The sequence below is a fragment of the Chiloscyllium plagiosum genome, chromosome 3 (genome assembly GCF_004010195.1).
Source record: "Chiloscyllium plagiosum isolate BGI_BamShark_2017 chromosome 3, ASM401019v2, whole genome shotgun sequence".
In the NCBI taxonomy this organism is placed as follows: Eukaryota; Metazoa; Chordata; class Chondrichthyes; order Orectolobiformes; family Hemiscylliidae; genus Chiloscyllium; species Chiloscyllium plagiosum.
Window position 1 is genome coordinate 58064087 of NC_057712.1, and position 8953 is coordinate 58073039.

The window sequence follows — 8953 nt, forward strand, 5'->3', positions numbered from 1 at the left end:
TCCCTGATTGGACCAGATTAATAGCCCCAATCAGGGAGCTCTGACTGACATATAAACAGGAGTGTCTTCCTGGTGGTGGAAATTTGAATAAAGATTCATACACCTTGTGTCTCTCACTGTGTCTCACACCTGCACACACACATGGGTGCTGGGAGAAAAAATAAGCACTACCGCAGTTAGGCGGTAGTGTGGGGGTTAAAAAAAAAGGGAAAATAAATAAATAAACAAACAGGAGTGTGTCATTGTCGATGTCTTTTATATGTAGAACTGGGATTTGAGGTTTGTCCGCATCTCCCTGTAAACTGGTTGAACAGTAGAGTTTGGGGCCTAGCTTTGCTGCTCCTCTCACTTGTAAAATTGCTGTTGTATACATCTATAAATGTTAACTGTTTTTTGTAAACTGTGTTTTGTAATTTGTTTAGTAAAACATTATAAACAGGAGTGTCAGAGGTTCTAGTCACTGAGAACTGGCTCTGAGGAAGTCAGACCAATGTCAAGTACTATGCATGTGTTAAAAAAAAGGTGTTGTAGATGTTTGATTTGAAACACAATCCTTTTAGAATGTTGTGACTGTTTCAGTTGCTGTTCTAAAGATGATCAAAATTGTCAAAATGTGACTGGCCTAAAGTCTCAATGAGATTACTGCTTTTAATTAAAAAAACTTGTCTAGCTTTGTGGTTACGGAGCATCAATCAGGCAGGGACAGGCTTCAAAGAAAGTAATACACAATTGTAACAATGCTGAGTTAACACAGTGTGAGCAATGTATATGTTCAAGTGCCTTTGCCACATTTATCAGTAGTATTTATTTTGTGTAAATAAAGATGCAGAGAATAGCAAAGCATCAAATGTTATAAGTTGACCATTCAATGAATGTAGCATCCATACCAAATGTTTAGTTTTAGTTAGATAGGGTCCAATCATATATTTTGCTATAAACTTCTATATACGTTTATGGGGAAGCAGTGGCATGATGGTAGTATCTCTGGTAACCCAGAATTTCAGGCTCATGGTCTAAGGACACAAGTTTGAATCCCACCATAGCAGATAGTGAAATTTCAATTCAATTAAGAAATCTGCAATAAAAAGACATATAGTCTAATTGTTGTAAAAATCCAGATAATTCACTAATGCTCATGAAGGGAAGGAAATTATCCTTGCCTGATCTGGCCTACATTTGACTCCAAACCCATAGCAATGGAGTTAACTCAACTTCCCTCTGAGCAATAAAACGCCAGTCCACATCCAATAAATAGATTTTTAAAAAATACATTTTAGTGAGAATGTTATTTCAGCTCTCACACCATTGATTTGTTTTTGTTCATGAGGTATGGGGGTCATGGCTAGGTTAGCATTTATAGCCTATTGCTAATTGCCCAGAGCGCAGTTAAGACTCAAGCACACATCTGTGTGCCTGGAGCCACATGTAGGCCAGCAATTTCTTTGCCTGAATGACATTAGTGAACCAGATGGGTTTTTCCAACAATCGGCAATGCATTCATGGTCACCATCAGACTCTTAATTCCAAACTTTTATTGAATTAAACTTCATTATCTGCCGTGGTGGGATTCAAAGCTGGGTCCCCAGAACAATATCATAATCTCTGGATTAATGGTTGAGCAGTAATCCCACTTCGCCACTGCCTCCCCAAGTGTGGCACATTGTAGCAGCGATGGGAACATGTAAAGCCCACAGACAGTTAATTAAACCATGCTGTTCAGACATGCTCTGACACCACCTCGGAGTCAGATGGAACTTAAAGCCAGACCTTCTGGCCCAGTGACAGAGACACTAACCACTGCATCACAAGAGCTCATATATTTTATTTATTCACACACGCTTGGTTAAGTGCTGCCCCGATTATCCCTTCATTAACATATAATCATTCCCTGTTTCCTAGCTCCAGTTGGTCTCAGGGATCCCGGTCAGACCCTGCTAGATGATAATACCATAGGGAAATGGTTCAGGGAGAAAGGAAGCAGTCATACGCTATCTCTTTCCCTCCCACCAGAGATTCTCAGCAAACCAGTGTATTATAAGGCAACTTTTACAACTGCCACATCTGTCTAATTAAAATCCCCAGAGCGGAGTGCTAACAAAAGGTACTGGTAACATGCAATAACAGGCGATCCTAAATAGAATTGGGATGGAAACAAAAACAAAGACAAAAAGAATAGACACATAAGGAGGAATAAAAAACATATAGACTATTAAAGATGATAGGGTGAGAAATTTAAACTAGGGCAGAAAACTGCAATGTATCAACACTTTGAAATGTAATTTTAAAATCTGAAAATCTCTTCAGAGATTCACATGGCTATTTGAAAAAAAACTTTGTGCTTAGAAGCTAAGGCTGGTGATTAGGATCGATATTGCCTTTGTGTAATTTCAAAGATGCAGGGATTTTTTTCCCTAGGTTTTAGTGAGTGCATGCACATGTGCGTGCATATGTGTTAAAGCTATAAAGACAATGTTAAGCATTATACCAATGCACTTATTCAGACATGATGTCAAAGATAACATTCAATAAAGGAGGTTCTAATGGAGATAAATTGTTATAAATGAGAAAGCATAATACAGCTTTATTGTGGGCTATCCATGGTAGCAAGTAGAAATAAAGCTTAAAGCTTTAAAATTAGTAACAGAGGCCATGTCCTCTGGTTTTACTGTGTACTTTGTCCCTTCATAAGAGTTTGTCAACAAAATATCAGGTACAAAATCAGTCTAAACCTTACACTGGGGAATCCATAATCATTACTCAACCATGTTTGTTATGAACAGAATAATAGATGGGCATGATATATAACTGGCCAATAGAATGCAAGCATATAGTGGGGTGAGCCAACAATGTTAATCTCCATTTTTCTCCCACGATAATGAAATGCTTCAATCACACCTACTTCGAGCTTATAAACAACTATGAGCAAGCAGATGTTTACTTGTTATTTTTCAGCATTCCAGTTTTCCAAATATTTCCATGATCTTTAAACTTGTTTTAAAAAAAAATGAAGATTGGTTCTAATAATTTCCATGAAGCATGAAAGAACATTGAATGAGTAAAAGCCACTTAGCAAATGTGACTGTCTTCTGAGACCATGCATAAATTACCATGTAAAAATCTGTACACTACCTATTTAATATTTTGAGAGAATTCTGTATAAGTATGCCTCAGAAATCCCTCAAGGTGGTAACATTCTGGTTAATACAGAAATAGATACTCCAATGAGATTCAGCCCACATCCTACAAAACAGATCTCTTCTGTATTCCAGAACAGTGTGCTCTTTTGCACTATGTTGCTAGGGCAAAACATAATTCAAATTCACGTGTATATACTGGCACTATCAGATTGAATACACTATATCACTAACAGCAGCTTGATAGCATCACTACAGACCCAGCTGGCCAAATCCCAACAGGCATAGCTGCTAGATGGTGCCTGTGGCAGGTGGCAAGGGATCTAATAAGAGGGAAAAACTTACTTGACCTCACCCTCAAAATAGTACCCATGTCACAAATGTATCTATACAGGACTGCACTGATTGGAGTGACAAGCACAAAGTCCATGTGGAGACCAAATTCCATCTTGTTGTCAGGCTAACCTCCATTATGCTGTGCAGTACAATCACCATGCTAAATGGAACAAGCAGCTCAGAACGGTGTATCCATGATCATGCCATTAACAGTAGCAAAACTATTTAACCACAATCTGTAATCTAGTGGCCTAGCATATCTCCCATTTTACAGTTACCATCAAGTCACAAGATCAACCCTGATTCAAAGAAGGGTGCAGCAGGACATAACAGAAGCAGAACCATGTAAATATAAAAATGACGTGTCAACCTGGTGAAGCTACAAAACAGGGAGACTTGCATGCCAATCAGCGGGAGAGGTATGTGATAGACAGAGCTAAGCAATCACACAACCAATGGGATCAGATCTAAGCTCCACATTCTTGCCACTTCCCATTGAGCGGAGAAGGACAATTAAACAATTAATACAGGATGAAGCAACACTACAACTATCCCCTCATCAGTGATAGGGGAGTCCAGCATCTCACTGCAAAAGATAAGGCTGAAACATTTGCAACGATCTTCAGCCAGAAGTACTAATTAGATGTTCCATTTCGGCCTGTTCCAGAGATCCACTACATCACAGAAAACATTCTTCAGGCAATTCGATTCACTCAACTCTATGTGTCATGAAGAAACATTTGTTATGGTGGATCCTTAAAATTACACCATCCTGTTCCCTGGACATCTTTCTCAGGATTACTGCAGCCCTCCAGCAAAGCTCACACAAACTAGAAAAACAGCACCTCATTTTCTACTTAGGAACCCTGCAGCATTCTGGACTCAATATGGAGTTCAATAACTTTACCACTTGAACTCCTTTATGTCCTTATTCCAACAATCACACCAGACCTTGTTATCACAGCTTGCTGTTACACACCATCCATTGTTAGCCAATAAGTGTCCCCCAATAAGAGCTATCCACTCCCCGAACCACATCATTATCACTGTTTTGTCTGCCCAACTGATTTTCTCGCCCCCCCCTCTGGGCTGTATCCCCACCTGTCATTTGCTCCTTACCCTGTTCCCTCCACCCTATCTTCTGCATATAAACTGACATTTTCCTAGCTACCATCAGTTCTAGGGGTCACTCAATGCAAAACGTTAACTCTGATTTCTCTCCACAGATGCTGCCAGATGTACTGAACTTTTCCAGCAATTTCCATTTTCGTTTCATAATCTGATCAGATCGGAATTACATTCTGACCAAATTATCGATGGCAAAATTGGGCAGGGAGCATTTTGTTTCTCACAAGATGTTGCTGGTTGGGCCAACATTAATCTCTGCTCCAGCTGCATTTGAGAAGGTGGTGGGGAGCTGCCTTCTTGAACTGTTGCAGCTCGCATGGTGCAGACACTCATTGTGCTGTCAAGGAAGGGAGTTCCAAGATTTCAAACCAGTACAGTGTAAGAATGGCAACCCATTCCTCTATCTCACTCTGAAGAAATCAAAATTATTTCATTTAGTCAAAAGATAAATAAATTGTGATTCTGTGCATTTCAGTCTTAAATTTGATAGCTGCAAATTCCACTGCAATCATTTTTTTAATATACAGATTAATAACCAAGTGCTTTACTGCATTTGATTTTAAATGTTCTATAAACTCAATTTATGATCACAGAGCTATGCTGCATAGAATTAAATCACAGAATTCCTAAAGTGTGCAAGCAGGCCATTCAGCCAATTGAGTCCAAACTGGCCCTCCGAACAACATCCTACCCAGAACCCCTGCATTTCCCATGGCTAGCCCTCCTAGCTTGCACATCTCTAATCACTACAGGCAATTTGGCATGGCCAATCCACCCAACCTGCACATGTTTGGACTGTGGCAGGAAACTGGATTATCTGGAGGAAACCCACGCAAACACAGAGAATGTGGAAACACCAAACAGACAGCCACCCAACAGTCTGAGCGTCCCTGGCACTGAGAGGCAGCAGTACTAACCACTGAGCCACCATGCCACATGTTTATCTACAGACATTTAAAAAGTGAAGAGTTTCTGAAACTTCCCTCAAAGTCAAAACAAAACTGCCTTAATTCCACTGAAAATAATAAAAGTTTGTGAACAATTAGGCTGGCATCTAACAATCTAAACAATGTGGACTATGGCAATAAGTTTGGGAGAACTGTGCGAGAAATCCTGGCAGGCTTTATTGTCGGAAGAAACAAGTAGCATTTTCCAACCAAGATCTAGACATCATGATAAAATTCTTGCCAGGGAGCAGCAAAATGCCTAAGGCCGATAATTGCTTGCTGGCTTCATTGACTGCACACCTTGCCTCACACATGCACCGTGTGCCAGGACTGTAGATGGAAAATACACGGCTTCTGCTTTCGACAAATAGCAATATTTCCAAATCTAGAGTCCTAGCACAGTAAGTCAAGAGAAGCCTCCAGTATTAGTCCAGGGGCTTTGGCACAGTCAACTATGAGGCGCAGTCATGCTCAGGGGGTGGGGGGGCATACCTTTACAGTGCAGGGGGTGAGCCAAGGTCAGCCATATGGATCCAGTACAACCAATCCAGGGAGTTAGAGGTACAGAGTTGAGGAGCTATAGATGGATCAATGAGGAGTGTTGTCACTCATTGTTCAGGGTTATCTATCTAAATCACTGAAAGGGCGACTCACATCCTGGGAATGTCCGCTAAAATTCAATGGGGATTATTCAGGGCCAGTACTGAGAGGAGGAAGCTGGGGAATTTTATTATGGGGATTGAAAGCAGCATGCTGGCATGCAGAGAGGATTATGATCATGAAGGGGGAATAACTCAATATACTGAGGAGCCTGGGAAAGAGAAGAGAACAGCAATAATCCGACTTTGACAGCACAGTAGGTTTGGGGGGGGGGTCAGTACACTACTATATCTGGCATGTTTACCTGATAATGTCTGGCTTCAAGAGATGTAAAGTGGAGAGATTAGGATTCAGATAGTTTGGTTGTTTGGGAATGTGGGCAAGTTCAAAGCTAATGGGGTTGACAGGCAGGCTACAAAGAAGGGAATTGTACATTTGGACATACACCATAGGAAAGTGGATGAGCCTGAGATTCACTACATTGGAGGAGGGGAAACCATTTTTCCTTTCCATCGTGCTGTAAAGAACAAGCATGCAACAGAATGGAAAATGGCTGCCACCATACCCAGAGAGCGCGGTGCAACTATTTCAATCTGACGGATTGGGCTCGAATGGAGCAACACGAGGCCATTCAAACATTACATAAACACTACACAATAACACTTAAAACACACTAGCAAGCACCATGTGCAATATGAACCTTAAGCATTAACCTCTTGCTTGAAGTCCAAACCCTGGCCCCAAGCAGTGTTGAGAACACCATTCAATATTGAGAATCAATTTCACTAACGGCTGTGCTGCACAAGCAATAGATTGCTGTACAGCTGCAAAATCCCAGTTGCAAAAGGTAGGAAACCACCTTCTCAGGTTCCCTAGCCTGCACCTGCAGGAGCTGCTCACTTCACGCCTTGGAGCATCAAACATGGGCAGCACTCAGAATGGTCACTTTCAATACTGAGGTTGAGGTTAGACAATCATGCCTCAGGCCAATGAGGAAATGTGAATTTGTATTGATATATGTTACAACCTATGTAATGTTAGAAGATACCTGTCCCACCCATTTGCTGCTTCTTTCTTTGGCCCATCACATCTCAGTGCATTTTCAACTTCCTCAGGGACCCTACCCCATACTGGAGCCTTGAAAGTTTAGTCAGACAACTCTGGGGATGTTCTTGTCTATAGGGTTTACACATATAGAGTTGTACAGCATAGAAACAGGCCATTCAGTCCTACTCATTCACGCCAAGCAGACATCCCAAATCTGATCTTGTCCCATTTGCCAGCATTTGCATCATATCCCTCTAAACCCCTCCTATTCATATACCCATCCATTGCCTTTTAAATATTGTAAATGTATCTGCCTACACCATTTCTTTTTGCAGCTCATTCCATACATGCACCACCCTCTGCATGAAAATATTATCACTCAGGTGCTTTTATAAATATTTCCCCCCTCACCTAAAACCTATGCCCTCTAGTTTTGAGCTCTCCTATCCTGGGAACAAGATCTTGACTGCAAGGTTTATGAAAGTTTGTAGCTCAGATAAAGGTTTAGGGTGTAGGTTTGCTCGCTGAGCTGTAGGTTTGATATCCAGACGTTTCATTACCTGGCTAGATAACATCATCAGTGGCGACCTCCAAGTGAAGCGAAGCTGTTGTCTCCTGCTTTCTATTTATAGGTTTGTCATGGATGGGGTTCCTGGGGTTTGTAGTGATGTCATTTCCTGTTCGTTTTCTGAGGGGTTGATAGATGGTATCTAGATCTACGTGTTTGTTTATGGCGGTGTGGTTGGAGTGCCAGGCCTCTAGGAATTCTCTGGCAGGTCTTTGCCTAGCCTGTCCCAGGATAGATGTGTTGTCCCTCCGTGTGTAGGGCTACAAGGGAGAGAGGGTCGTGTCTTTTTGTGGCTAGCTGGTGTTCGTGTATCCTGGTGGCTAACTTTCTTCCTGTTTGTCCTACGTAGTGTTTGTGGTAGTCCTTGCATGGAATTTTGTAGATAACGTTGGTTTTGTCCACGGGTTGTACTGGGTCTTTTAAGTTTATTAGTTTTTGTTTGAGAGTGTTGGTGGGTTTGTGTGCTACTAGGATTCCGAGGGGCTTAGTAGTCTGGCTGTCATTTCTGAGACTTCTTTGATGTATGGTAAGGTGGTTAGGGTTTCAGGCTGTGTTTGGTCTGCTTGTCGTGGTTTGTTCCTGAGGAATCTGCGGACTGTATTTTTTGGGTATCCATTCTTCTTGAATCCATTGTATAGGTGGTTCTCCTCTGTTTCCCGAAGTTCGCCTGTGCTGCAGTGTGTGGTGGCTCATTGGAATAGTGTTCTGATACAGCTTCGTTTGTGTGTGTGTTGGGATTGTTGCTGGTGTAGTTAAGTATTTGGTCAGTGTTTGTCGGTTTTCTGTATACGCAGGTTGGTAGTTCTCCGTTGTCCGTTCTTTTGACTGTGACGTGCAGGAATGCGAGTTTGTTGTTGGTTTCTTCCTCCTTGGTGAACTTTATGCCTGTGGAGGTGTTGTTGATGATGATAAACGTCGCTTCTATCTTGTTTCGTTTTGTGATGACAAAGGTGTCATCTACGTAGCGGACCCAGATTTTTGGTTTGATGGTTGGGCTGGGACAACACATCTATCCTGGGACAGGCTAAGCAAAGACATGCCAGAGAATTCCTAGAGGCCTGGCACTCCAATCACAACACCAGAAACAAACACACAGATCTAGATACTATCTATCAACAAACAGGAAATGACATCACCACAAACCCCAGGATCCCCATCCAGGACAAACATATAAATAGAAAGCAGGAGACAAC

The 8953-nt window shown here is 41.6% G+C and overlaps 1 protein-coding gene across 4 annotated transcripts in view; it reads right to left on the bottom strand.

Moving 5' to 3' along the window:
* Positions 1-8953, bottom strand: part of LOC122543767 (low density lipoprotein receptor adapter protein 1-B-like) — a 99736-nt gene that overhangs the window by 55293 nt on the left and 35490 nt on the right. The gene's annotated exons all lie outside the window — the stretch shown is intronic.